This window comes from Ictalurus punctatus, unplaced genomic scaffold (assembly GCF_001660625.3).
Source record: "Ictalurus punctatus breed USDA103 unplaced genomic scaffold, Coco_2.0 Super-Scaffold_100046, whole genome shotgun sequence".
Taxonomy (NCBI): Eukaryota; Metazoa; Chordata; class Actinopteri; order Siluriformes; family Ictaluridae; genus Ictalurus; species Ictalurus punctatus.
In genome coordinates, this window is record NW_026521087.1 from 2,888,048 (window position 1) to 2,902,881 (window position 14,834).

The window sequence follows — 14,834 nt, forward strand, 5'->3', positions numbered from 1 at the left end:
ACAAAATAAAATGCACCGTCTTCCCTTACTCCCCAGCTAACCAGGAGAAAAGGAGAATCAACATAAATGGCGCTGACTTCCTACTAACTACTCTTAACCATGCACTATTTACACAGGTGCCTATTAGTGTGTTAATTAACAAAATAATATGTACATATAAACACAAGAGTATCACTCGAATCGTAACCGGGCAGAGCATAAACAAAGTCGAATCAGGCATAAGGTCATACACAAGCGAGATAGTCATACACGAAGCAATGGCAATGACCTGTCCTGGGATGGAGACTGACGAGGCTTAAGTACACTTCCGGAAACGTGCAGCCAACCAATCCTAGCGCACAAGGCCGGAGAAGGCGTGGACAAGATGTGATCATCCACTAGCAAGCCGGAACGTGACGCATGCATGTGCCGGGCCTACAGAAGGGGGAGGAGACAGAAGAAACCCATCCCACCACCGGCACAGACATACAAATGGCACATAGAGCAAATAGAAATATATTGGAGAACGTAACACCTATATAAATGAGTCGTAGCAGCTAGAAACAGAAAGCCAATGCTAGTTTTCATGCTAGGATTAAGCGTTGTATGTGCTGTTATTTAACCTGGTGATGTCCTAATGAAATGCTTTATTTTTCACTGACTTGATAAACATTCTCAAGACTTAGGAAGTTACTATTTTGAATGTTTGGTTAGATGTAGGCTTTGATTAGAGATAGATATGAGTTATAAACTGTATTAAAACCTGTTACGCTCCTACTTTTTCACGAAGTAGAACTGAAAATTTAGCAATGTACATCTCCTCCATTTGACTTTTTGTTGTTGTAGTTGTTGTTATAAACGTAATTGACTTTTTCTTTCTTTTTCTTTTTTATAAGTACCACTTTGGTCTTTTATACTGCATAGCAAAAACAAAACAGTCAACCAACAAATAAGGAAATAAATGAAAACATCTGGTGGAGAAAGGAGATGGGCTCAAGCCACCATTCCCTGAGTGTCACTTCACGGCGAACTCGCGACTACAGTTCCCAGAGTGCAGCGCGAACTACAAACATGGCCGACGAGGACTACACTTCCCAGACACACACACATTTTCCGGAATTCTGATTGCGGACACCTGCACTCACTCACTAACACAGCATTTAAGAGGAAGTTCGCGCAGTACTAGCTCGTGAAGTAAACGCTCAGAATTCTCATCTGTGACGCTCATCAAGCCTTTGTACTTGTTTCTCGACCACGATTACCTGCCTTGCCCATTGTTGACTGTTCGCCCGAACACCTGACCTTCTTCTGTCTTCCATATTTGCCTTCAGCCTGACCCTCGCCTTCCTGTTTCAGCACCACCCGTGCTTGCTTCCTGACAAGGTACCGTAACGTAACACTGAGCCAGATTACTACTATAGTTTCACAATCACTTCTAGATGTAGACAAATTTTCCACCATTCACTCAATATGGAAGCTGTCTCGGAATTGTCTCTAGGGCTGGGCTTGCATCATTGAGGGGGAGGTTTGTATAATAAATAAAAAAATAAAAAAGTAGTTATACTATTTATGGTAGGACTATGGAAACACTATTCAATCAAACTCTTCTGAACAGTTGTTTTTATTAATGTTTTCGTTTTGTTTGCCCCGGTGCATTATGGGAGTTCCATTCCATCATATACGTGTCTGTTATAAATCCATGTATCATTAGTTCTTCATGATTTCTTAATATTTGCATTATGGAAACTGCATCCTATTCTTTCACCTTACTTAAAGCCATCAATGATGCATTTATAAAGGGAAGCACAACACAACTACAGGACAATTAGGACAAGGAAAGTGAGAGAAATAGAATGATCATTTATGTATTATTTAAAAAAAATACAACTGTGTTCAAGATCACAGCAAAAAGACAGTAGAGGAAACATAAAGGAAAAAAATATTTCACATGTCCTGTTTAAATTCAACAGTAAAATCACAGGAACTGAAGACATCGTGACTTTTTGAAACCGGTCGTTACATTTTTGAGTCAAACGGAGCAGGTAGTGATGAAGAAGCTGCCTCGAAAGATCATTTCTGTTCCTCGAAGAGTAAAAAAAAAACATTAAATCCTAAATGTATGAAAAATAAACATTATGTACATTTTATGTCTAATTACAGTGAACCTGACGGAGAGTGAAGCTCACAGAGGCGAAGTGTTCACGCTACAGCAAATTTCACCGGTTGACGCTAAACTTGCTCACTTAGGAGGTGCGTTTCTCTGTCCCGGGATATTCCTAGCACTGTGTGTGAAAGCTCCTGAGATGTCCAGCATGGAGACGTGTGTGTATGTTGATGTGTACACAGTACCAATGGTCAGGATGTACTCTTGTGTCAGAGTTTCTCGATCTCCTGAAAAACACATGTGCGCGCACACACACACAGTAGAATTGTAAAGCAAAACATTGGAATATATATCTTAATCACATCTCATAGTCCTTTTATCGAGTCTGAATCAGTTTGACTGATTCATTTTGAGTTGATTCAGAGTCGAATCACTTTCTAGTGAGAATCAAATACTCATCTCGGTCTAGTTCGTTTGGAAGTGTGCGACTCTCACTAGAAAATTATTCGACTCCGAATCGTCTCGAAACGAATCAAAACCGATTCAGACTGGACAAATGGACTAATAGAAGAGAAAGAGCAACAGGAAAGAGGACAGCTCTCCTGCTGAAAGCAAACCGGATCAGAACCTTACATTAGATTGTTTTCTATATTTTTATTTTAAATCAGTTCTGTTGTTTCTCTTCTTTCTGCACTCGATTGAGGAAACACAGCAATGATAAATAAATGAATAAATAAATAAATGTATCTGTCCTCCTCTTAGTCCCCCAGAATGACGTGTGGGTGACAGATTGACAGATTTAAATAAAAGATGTCTGGGCAAACTGTGACCTCCTCGAGTTAAAAATGTGTTAACTACACTACATTCTGCAGTCACACAGGACCAGAAAAAATATGTATATCTACTGTACATGTTAACACACAAAACAAGCTTTTGAGTATTAGTTACCCTGTCTTACTGTACAAAGCACCTGCAAATAATAAAGCAAGTAACTAAAAGTTAATCTATCATTTCACTTCCACTAATCGGTCTTTTGACCAGTCTAAAAATAAAAAGACTAAAAAGAAACTCAGACTTAGCAAGAAGAACTAAAGATATGTTTTCTGTCATCTCTGTGAATGAACTGACACACTTTAGGCCATTTGATCAGCAGTGCTCTAATGAGAATAAACAAACAGAGTACATAGTGCCCAATTGTTATATTTAGAAAGACTTGACCTGAGGGGTCAGTAATGTTAATGCCCTTGAAAAAAGAAAACTATTATAAAGCAACCAACTGTTTTTTTTCTTTATTTGCCTTTTAGATTTGTAATCATTTAAATGTTATTTTAATTGTGCAGTAGCATATTAACACTTTATAGTGTTAGAGGCAACTCATTTAATAGTATGCAATTAACACTATGAGATTTAATGAATTACTCCTATGAGAATTAATTTCTAACACTACACACTGGTGTTGAGAAACTAACACTTGAGTAGTGTTCAATTTCAACTATACAAAGAGTTGATGTGAACTCTATTAAAGTGTTAAAATGACACTGTGGAGTGTGGACCCCAAACAGCTCATCACTGTGCATTGTATTGTTCAGACATAACCACAATTAACGGCTCTTCTATAAAAACAAACATTATGTAATATTCATAGCACTATATTTATCATAAAAATACAAAATTAATAACTAACCTTTTTCTAATGTTGATAGAAAGCCTTTTACATCATTTACACACACAGATATATATATATATATATATATATATATATATATATATATATATATATATATATATATATATATATATATATATATATATATATATCCTTTTCTCTCCATACCACGTTCTAATATTTAAACTGGACACACGAGGGCAGTCAAGCTCCATCCAGCACAAGACACAACGCCGCCTGGAACAGAAGGCAGATTTTGGCTACTGTACACAGACACAGCTCATCGGCGTTATTACTGTGCATTGTCTAGTTTTCACATGAGGACAATACACCGCTCTTCTGCACTGTTCATCATCTATAAAACAAACATTATGTAATATACATAGCAGTATACTTATCATAATAAAGTTCACTCATTAATAACGAATAATAAATATTTCTATATGTTGATAGAAATATAAATAATTATATATATATATATATATATATATATATATATATATATATATATATATATATATATATATATATATATATGTATAAAATGTGTCCCCTTCTCTTTGTACCACGTTCTAAATATTCAAACAGCCCAAGAAATGAAATTAGCTGTTTTCTGAGACGGTGAAGTGACTCTTAAAAGAGCCTTTGTGTATATTAGACGGAGTTGTCGTTTAAGCGCATTCTTCGCGAATACGGCAGGCCAGCTGAATATCCTTGAGAGAGATGGAGAAATGTGAAAAGCTAGCACTGTGGTTAGCTTCGCAACCATGAGCTGTATTTCAGCGCTTTTTGGCCACAGCATGCTGCCTCACGAACGTCCCAATTCATGCCCCCCGTTTCCACAGTCGTTGTGTATATCCAGGTAAGGATAAAAGTTACATTTCCATCCATCCATCTTCTATACCACGTAATCCTTCTCAGGGTCACGGATAGAAGTTACATTTTCCAAAGAAATTTAACTCGCTGAGATGGGCAGTCCATAGGTAGTCGGTACCTAGCCGCCCAAGGATTGGATTGCATTGCGATGGCTCAACTATGGAATTGTCCCGTTCAGTGAGACCTTTGGGCCGTCTCGCCGCATCGTCACCCTTCAGTTTATATGACGGCACAGCTCATACCTCAAGACTTGAATCAAATCTATTTGAGAAGTAGTCATCTAGTCAACGAACATTAAACCCTCATTTGCATAGTTTTCTTTAAAAGCAGCAGGCCTTGGACGAGGTGGCCGAGAGGTTAAGGTGATGGACTGCTAATCTGTTGTGCGCTGCACGTGTGGGTTTGAATCCCATCCTCATCGCAAACTTGTCACTTTGCATCCTCTTTCCAGCAACGTCTGGCTTTGTTGCAGTCTGTCTCATGCCTACAAATGGGAAGCTTTGTAAAGGTCCCTGAGCTAGCACAAGAGAGGGTAGAGAAATGTGAAAAGCTAGCACTGTGGCTATGTGTTTTGCAACCGTGAGCTGTATTTCTATGCTTTTTGGCCACAGCTGCTGTAAGGCTCTTGCGTCTCTGGAGGTCCGTCAACGCAGAACGCATTCCGCAGTCCAGACGACAGGGGCAAAGAACCTGCACTGAAACCTCTTTTTTGCTCCACACACCGGGATGTAATTTCATATGCGTGAGCTATGTCAGCAAGAGGTTAAGGTGATGAACTGCCAATCCGCTGTGCACAGCCCATGTGGGTTTGGACCCTATTTTTCTTGTAAAGACCTTGCTTAAGCGCATTCTGTAAAGGAAGCGTGCATGGTGCAGACATTGTTGGCGTCTGCATGAGCAGTTAGTCTGAAGGGGAAATTATGGTCAGGTGTTTTCAATCAACGGGATGACAATCAGGTGTGAGTGAGCACCCTGTCTTATTTGAAGAACAGGGATCTATCAAAGTCTGATCTTCACAACACATGTTTGTGGAAGTGTATCATGGTATGAAAAAAGGAAGTTTGTCTCAGAAAAAGAGTTGTTGATGCTCATCAGGCTGGAAAAGTTAAAAAAAAACATCTCTAAAGTATTTGGACTCCACCAATCCACAGTCAGACAGGTTGTGTACAAATGAAGGAAATTCACGAGCATGGTTACCCTCCCCAGGCGTGGTCAACCAACAAACATCACTCCAAGAGCAAGACATGTAATAGTCCACGAGGTCACAATGGATCCCAGGGTAACTTCTAAGCAACTAAAGGCCTCTCTGGCATTGGCAAATGTTAATGTTCATGAGTCCACCATAATGAGTACACTGAACAACAATGGTGTGCATGGCAGGATTGCAAGGAGAAAGCCACTGCTTTCCATAAAGAACATTGCTTCCTGCATGCAGTTTGCTAAAGATCACATGGACAAGACACAAGGCTACTCGAAAAAACGTTTTGTGGACAGGTGAGACCAAACTAGAACTTTTTGGTTTAAATGAGAAGGCTTATGTTTGGGGGAAGGAAAACACTGCATTCCAGCATAAGACCCGTATCCCATTTCTGAAAAATGGTGGTGGTAGCATTACAGTTTGGGCCTGTTTCGCTGCATCTGGGCCAGGACGGCTTGCCATCATTGATGGAACAATGAATTCTGAATAATACCAGCAAATTCTAAAAGAAATTGTCAGGACATCTGTCCGTAAACTGGATCTCAAGAGAAAGTGGGCCGTGCAGCAAGACAACAACCCTAAGCAGACAGGTCGTTCTACCAAAGAATGGTTAAACAAGAATAAAGTCAATGTTTTGGTACGGCCAAGTCAAGGTCCTGACCTCAATCCAATAGAAATGCTGTGGAAGGACCTGAAGCAAGCAGCTCATGTGAGGAAACCCACCCACATCCTAGAGATGAAACTGTACTATAATGAGGGATGGGCTAAAATTCCTCCAAGCTGACGTGCAGGACTGATCAACAGTTACCGGAAACGTTTGTTTGCAGTTGTTGCTGCACACCGAGGTCACACCAGATACTGAAAGCAAAGGTTCACATACTTTTGCCACTCACAGGTATGCAATATTGGATCATTTTCATCAATAAATGACCATGTGTAATATTTTTGTCTGGATCCTTTAATTATTTTCTCTTTATCTACTTTTAATACTTGTATGAAAATCTTATGATGTTTTAGGTCCTGGCAATGAAGATGTATAGAAAGTTCTAAAGGGTTTACAAACTTTCAAGCACCACCGTAAGTGGGATGTAAGGTCATGGCAGAAGAGCTCTTCCGCAAACACTACCGATGTGACCGTGGACTATGCTGTCTTAAGCCTAGACGAATCACGTCCAAAAGACCACGCCTTAGCTCTGTCTTCAGCTGGAAATGGTTAGATGTCTCTGCCAGAGCTGGTTAAGCGAAAGGCACTTGAGTCTCACAATAGCCCATTTGTCACGCCCATGCCAGATTTCTTGTTTGCCGGCCTGCGGTAGTGTGGCCGAGTGGTCCAAGGTGCTGGATTTTAGGCTCCAGTCTCTTTGAGGGCATGGGTTCAAATCCCACCACTGCCAGAGTAGTTAGCTGACAGTAGTTCTGCTTAACTTTCCCAGAACAGAAAGTAGTTATCCTTAACTCCTCCAGTTAATTCTCAGTAGTAGTCCTTATCACTATGGATGCAATATATCTTTGCCACATGTTGATTCCATGGCGCTGTTCCGAAGCTTGGTGTTTTCTTTCTTTTTTTTTTTTTTTGAAGATCTACATTTTGAATTGCCTCCACTACCTCGTAAACCAGTTAATACTTTATTGGCTTTATTTTTTCGGCTTTCATCTCTTTTTGTTTATTTCTTTTTTCCCCAGACAGCGATTAACATTCATCATTTTACCTGAGAATAAAAAGCGCTATTAGGCGGCAGGTAAAGTGAACTATACACTTACATTTACATTTATTCATTTAGCAGACGCTTTTAACCAAAGCGACATATAAATAACAAAATTGCTTATTTACTCAAAAGAAACATCGGTATATTATGAATATCATTTGAATGGTTTAAACTATATATGTAGGGTCAATTCAGGAATATCATTATACGTATGCCGAGTGAAATTTCTACTGTCTACTGTTCAGTGTCTGTTGTTTGTTCAGTAGTCAAACACACAGTAAAATAAAGTCTTTTGGTAACAAGTGAGCAGATCACACAATTATGTTAGATTAAGTTAGAATATATTAGAGTAGATGTGTATCTTTTCAATAGTTGTATAATTAAATTTTGGGTCATTGATCTTTTACTCTAATATGAAACCTGTCAAGTTATTTTAAAAGAATCAGTGACCATAATTTTACTTTACAAAACATAATGCATAACGAAGTAAATTCTTTTTATATATTTATTTATGTTAATTGTTCATATCTATGGGTACTATTCAGGCCATCAGCATGAAGAAAAAAAAATCCCTGCGAGAAATAAACGTGTCCTTCAGGAGAGGCCCATCAGGTGATTTACTTTGGGGCTCATCTGAAGAGGCAAGAAGCATTAAAGACAATCCTTCTTTGCAAGAGAAGTCAACACCTCAAAGAAAAGATGTGGTCAGGAACAATACAGCCTCCCGCTCTGTTCAATCCACCTGCTAGTGGTGTTCCTGAAGACGTACCTCTGACACAGGCAGCAGTTGAGAAGACACCAAAAAAACAAATTAGATCCTGTTTAGCTTGTGGTCAGCCAAATTCTCATTACATGGGTGATGGCTCCTCTGTACATTTATTTTAGCAGGCTGGTGATGTTAAATACTTCTACTGCTCCAGGAAAGTCTTTGAGGCATACTCTGCAGAGGGCCTTCTGGTCATCTGTGCAGGTTCTGCCACCAGCCACTAAAACAAGGACTCAATAGCCCTCATATCCACACTGGTTTCCCTGGAGCGGCAGGCAAATACATTTACTGTCCTTCTAAAGTGCTCTCCCTGTATCAGGCACAGGGAATGAATGCAGAGACGACATGGGCAGAGTTTCAGCAGTCCTCATTCTATGAGGCTGAGAGGCAGAGGTGGATTGTTGAAAAGAGAAAATAACTTTGTTGTGAAACACAGTATTTAAGGTCTGTGCATGACATGTCTGATTGCAAGCCAAGCACAAGGTTGGATTTTGGTAAATAGTTACAAATCCTTTGTAATACTGTTGTCCATGAATCTCATTCTACGTTTTCTGTGCTCTCTCTCTCTCTCTCTCTCTCTCTCTCTCTCTCTCTCTCTCTCTCTCTCTCTCTCTCTCTCTCTCTCTCTCTCTCTCTCTCTCTCTCTCTCTCTCTCTCTCTCTCTCTCTCTCTCTCTCTCCCATTGTGGAATTGGGTATAGACAACATTGTATTTAAAAAAACAAAACAAAATTGTCCTGTGTATTTGTAAATATGTTTTATCTAGCTTGTATTTGTAAATGTTTTAAAATCTTAGTCCTTATTTGGAATACATTTTCAATAACTTACTATAACACACCCTGCATATATTATTTAGATAGTTATTTTAATTTTGACAAATTGTTAATTTCACATTCTTCTTTAACAGTTAATTTTACACACTGAAAGAGTATCGGAATAGTAAATGTTGACAAATGTCGCTTTGAAAAAATTACATAGTATGTAACAGATAAAATAATATAAATATTTGAACGGATGTTTTTACGTTAGGTTCGTCCGACCCTCCTCCTGGATTTTCCTCGCTTTCTATTGGCTAGTCAGCGCTCTACACCTACGTGTGACCGGCCCCCGCGTGGCAGGTGAGAATTCCGTGTGGTAGGTTAGAATTTGACCACTGAACCACCAATGCTTATCTTAAAGGATTAAGGACAATGCAGAGTGTGCTTTTCATTAAGTATTGTTCTGATTAAACAGTTTGGTCTCAAAATAGAAAAGGAACATCCTAAGTCTCTTGTATATTTCAGCAGCATGGAGTTGGTCTAGTTTGGGCAGAAATGATCTTTTGGTGAAGGCTTAACTTTCAAAATTCACGTCTGCATTGGCCAGGAATTGAACCCAGGCCTCCCATGTGCCAGGTGAGAATTCTAACACTGAACCACCAATGCTTAGTTTAAATGGCTAAAGACTTCGCAGAGTAAGCTGTTAAGGTAAGTATTGTGCTGTTCAGCAATTTGGTTTCAGATTTGAAAAGGAGAATCCTAAGTCTCTTCCTTATTTCAGCAGCAGTCACACACTATATTTCCAGATACTGTATAATATTATAATATCTCCTCTCTGCTCAACACGCATGTAATGCAGTCTACATACCGTAGAGCAGTGTTTTTCAACCACTGTGCCGTGGCACACTAGTGTGTCGTGAGAGATCGTCAGGTGTGCCGTGAGAGATCGTCAGGTGTGCCGTGAGAAATTGTCCAATTTCACGTAGTCTTAAAATTCTTTTTTATTAAAATTTATTAATTATTATCTGCAAATAATAAGCCCTGGTTGAGTGTCTGTGCTGTAATATAGTGACTGGCAGAGTAATGTAATATTCATCCGGGTGGCAGCAGGTAATTGCCTCCTACCTTCTTAGAGACAAGAGAATTAGTGACGCATGCGACAGGTCGTGGTGGCAGTGATGGAGAAGTTTTTAAAAAGGAAAAATGCAAACTCCGAACTGGGCCCTGGACAAGATTGTGACCCAGGTGAAGGGCCTAGTATGAGTGGTGGTAAAAAGAAAGCAAAGACTGTGAGCTCGAGGAAATACAGCGAAAGTTATCTTTCGTTAGGATTTACGTTCACCAGCGATGAGATGACCCCGACTCCATTATGCTTGGTGTGTGGCGAGAAGCAGTCCAATAGCGCCATGGTGCCAAGCAAGCTTAAACGCTATCTCCAAGCGAAATGCCCGTCGCTTCAAAACAAGCCGATGGACTATTTTGTTTGCCTGCGTGAAAACACCGAAACAGGCAACATTAATGAGAAAAACCACAAAGGTAAATGAGAAAGCCCTCAAAGCTAGTTGCCAAACTTGTAGCTAAATGAAAAAAGTCCCACACTGTGGCAGAGACGTTAATACTACCTGCCCGCAAAGACACTGTCAACGAGATGCTCGGCCCTGACGCAGTTAAAGACATATCTAAACTCCCGCTCTCAGATAACACAATCGCCAGACGTACTGATGACATGTCTACAGACATCGAAAGCCATGTTTTGGAAAAGATACACATCAGTAGGAAATTTGTGTTGCAACTTGATGAGTCTACGGATATTCTCAGCTCTTGGCCAATGTGCGTTTTGTGGATGGAGATGCCATTAGAGAAAACTTCCTATTTTGTAAGGCACTGCCAGAAAAAAACAACAGGAGAGGAAATTTTTTGGGTCAAATCGGAATATCTTGACCAGGGAGGACTTACGTGGGAAAATTGCACAAGTGTTTGCACTGATGAGCTGCAGCCATGGTCGGGCACACCTAAGGCTTCGTTAGCAGAGTGAAGGAAAGAAACCCAGATCTTATTGTTACACACGGTTTTCTGCACCGTGAGAAAGACTTTACCAGCAGAACTAGTTCCTGTGTTGGATGATGTTGTGCACATAGGGAACTTTGTAAAGACACGACCTTTGAAAAGGTATATTTGCATCTTTGCGTGAGGAAATGTGAGCGGAGCATAAAGCCGTATTGCTCCATACGGCGGTCCGATGTTTGTAGCGTGACAAGTTGCTGGCCCGTGTGTATGAGCTGCGGGAGGAACTTAAAGTCTTTCTGACAAATGAGAGGTCTGAATACTCAAATCTGTTTGCAAGTGATGAGTGGTGTGCAAAGCTGGCATACCTGGCAGATATATTTCATCATCTGAATGAACCGAACACACGGATGCAAGGCCGAAATGAGAACCTGCTTACAAGCATGGATAAAATAAATGGATTCCATTTAAAGGTGCACCTCTGGCAACAACATGTGCAAAGTGCCAACCTTGAGATGTTCCCACTCACAGAGGAACGGCAAGATCACCCTTCTGCACTATGCGAGGTAATAGGTAAACATCTGAAAACTCTTGAGGAGAAGTTGTCATTTTATTTCTCTTCAGCCTCCACTGAATGCCTTGACTGCTGTTGGAAAGGACATGACTTTACAGGAGCAGGAGGAACTAACTGGACTGAAACAAGATTGTGGTTTAAAGCTAAGATTTGCTGAACTTCCTTTGGACAGTTTTTGGTTGACTGCTGCCAAGGAATTCCCCATTCTGGCCAACAAAGTTTTGACATTGCTCCCATTTTCCACAACATATGTGTGTGAGCTGAGCTTTTCAAGCCTAACTCCTATAAAAACTAAAAACAGAGAGAGACTGAGAGCTGTTGAAGAAGAGCTTCGTGTATGCCTTTCTTCAATTCCTGCCAGGATATCAGCTTTGTGTTCATCTAAACAGGCCCAGGTTTCACACTGAGTGAGTATAAATAAATTGAGAAACTATATTGTAATTACATATACTGTATTAGGCTACAGAGTGTCATTCTGTAACATTTTTGGTTGGTGGTGTGCCGCAAGATTTGTCCAATGTAAAAAATGTGCCATGGTTCAAAAAAGATTGAAAAACACTGCGTTACACTACACAATTTAAGAAGCTACACTTACTTCTGCTTCCATTTTAACACTTTTCAGTTTTGGAGCAACAACAACAGCAATAACAGAAACAACAACAACAACAAAAAAGTGTTGGAACAAAATAAATCTTATTTTCCATTCCAGGTTGCAGGTATTCGCGGGTGCAATGCAACACCGTTCCACACACAAATAACTCTTTTGAATGGTTAAATGACTAAAATCAGAAACCGCTACCAGCATATCTGACAAAGATGACTCATGAACCAATTCTTTAACCACTAGCTGAAAACGACTTTTTGAATTTACACAAACGTCAAATAACAAATACAAAATTCTACTCATGAATATGGTATAGTGCATTGCTTAATCAGCAGTTTTTCTTAGAAAGACAAGATATTTAAATCGAATGAATTTTATGAAATCACACATCAAGCTGTCTTTTCTAACAGAACATTAAATTTAGCATTATCTCCCAGTTTCAGAAAGTTCTAGCCAGACATTCAGGGGGAAAGAATCAGAACAAAATGTAAAATAAAAAAAGTAGTGAAAGATGAAAGTGAAGGAATAAATAAGGGGTTTGTGTCTTAGTTGTTGAGTAACTAAAAACTAAAAAAAAGCTGTGAGAATCAGCGTTTGTCACAACGATGACAAACGCTCTGCGTCTCCCGACTATTTCTTTGGGATTGTTCACAAACTGAGAAATCAAGGTTCTTCAGTCATGTTTCCCCCACAATCAAGCTTTGGAGTTGACTCCATATTCACAACGACTATAGAGTCGACTCCAAAGCTTGATTCCTTTGAATCGACTCTATTCCCATTACCTGGTATCTACGAATTGACACCAGGTATTAGGCATCGCCCTGTTAATCATGATAATGATCCTATGTACTTAATATTGTGGGTTGTTCCCCTAACCTTTAATTCGAGATTTGTGCTGAATCGATTCTTGGAACAGACTCATTCAGTGTTGCAATCGATTTCAGAATATTAGCAAGGGTTTGAATCGTTATCATTTCCCCTGCTTCCATTTGTAGGAAGCTGCCTTAATCACGATGAACCCAGGGTACGCAGGCAGGACCGAGCTCCGGGACAACCTGGAGGCCGCTTCAGATCCGTCTCCATGATTGTGCCCGTCATCGCAGAGGTGTGCTCGGGTGCTGTCATTCATTACATTATGTAATGAATGCAATAACGGATGTATTCTGGCGTGTTACAGAACCGTTTCATGTTGTCTTTTTTGCTGTAGGTGGACTTGTGAGCTGAGGGCTTCAAGTCCAGTGAGACTCTGGCGAAGAAGATGATTCAGCTGTATAAGCTGTGCAGCAAGCAGCTTTCCCGGCAGGACCACTACGACTTCAGCATGAGAGTCGTCAACTCTGTTATCGTCATGGCCGGGTATGTCCGTCTACGAACAGGGTGAACATATTAGATTAGATTAGATTTATACGCTGTTTTTTCTAAATTGTTAATTAAAACTATCTATAAATGTAACAGATGTCTTGCTGGAATAAATCGTGTGTGTGTGTGTGTGTGTGTGTGTGTGTGTGTGTGTTCCAGGTCTCTGATGCGAGAGAACCCACACCTGAGTGAGAACGTGGTGTTGATTAGAGCGCTACGATACTCCAACCTGCACAAGTTACTCAAGGATGACGCAGAACTTCAAATAAAATAAATTGATAATAGTAAAGAACGCCAAAGCTTACATATGGAGTATCAAAGGTGTTGGCTCAAATTTAGCCTATTACCCAAAAACACTTAAAATTCAACTTAGAAGCCAATACTCACATCTACCTCTGAGCCCAGTTGGAGATAGAAAAAAACACCAGCTGTGAGTGAGAAGAAGCAAGGGTCCCGCTTTATTGTTCCATTCCACCACACGAGATCCACACCGATGAGAATTCTCAGAAGTGATCTGATACCCTGAGCTTAAGCTCCAGTATTTATACTGTATTTACCCAGTAAATAACCCATATGTTTCAAGAAGACTATGATATCACTACCAATAGGGTTAAAAAAGAGCTCATCTACCTTACTCTTATGTTCCAGAAAAGGGCTATTCCACTTGCACATAGAATCAAAACCAGGGGTTTTAATTTACACATAAAATCAGAACCAAGGGATTTCGAATAACCCAGAAAATCAAAACCAAGGGATTTCTGATAACCCAGAAAATCAAAACCAAGGGATTCTACTAACCCAGAGAATCAAAACCAAGGGATTTGAATAACCCGTAAAATCAAAAGGGGAGAGACAAAACATTATCATTATCACAGGATCACTGGAATCAGGCACTAGGAGGAAATTCCAGGACAAATTAGGAAATACAATTAACTGACATTTGCAAGTTCTTTGCAACTAAAAAGCTGTAATTATATACTATATAACTTTTTTTTTAAAGCATTTAAAGTATATAACATTAGCACCTTGTAATGTTATACCAGATGAAAAGTAAAGAATCCTGGAACATCTGAACATCCATAATCTGAAAATCTTGAACCTAGTGTCAATCGTGTCAATCCAATCCTTCTTGTGTGCGTTTAGCGGTATTCAGTCGGACCTCTTTCCTGGTGTGGGCATCCCCGAGCATGACTACGGTGCGCTTCAGTCGAACATCGAGGCAGCTCTATGCGCCCGCTCCC

General features: G+C 39.9%; 1 long non-coding RNA gene across 1 annotated transcript; it reads left to right on the top strand.

Moving 5' to 3' along the window:
• Positions 1–11,944: 11,944 nt before the first annotated feature.
• On the top strand, positions 11,945–13,620 carry LOC108261253 (uncharacterized). Its single transcript, XR_008394405.1, has 3 exons — positions 11,945–12,037; positions 13,230–13,339; positions 13,442–13,620. It is a non-coding gene; the product is annotated as an uncharacterized LOC108261253 (long non-coding RNA).
• The last annotated feature ends 1,214 nt before the right edge of the window (positions 13,621–14,834 follow it).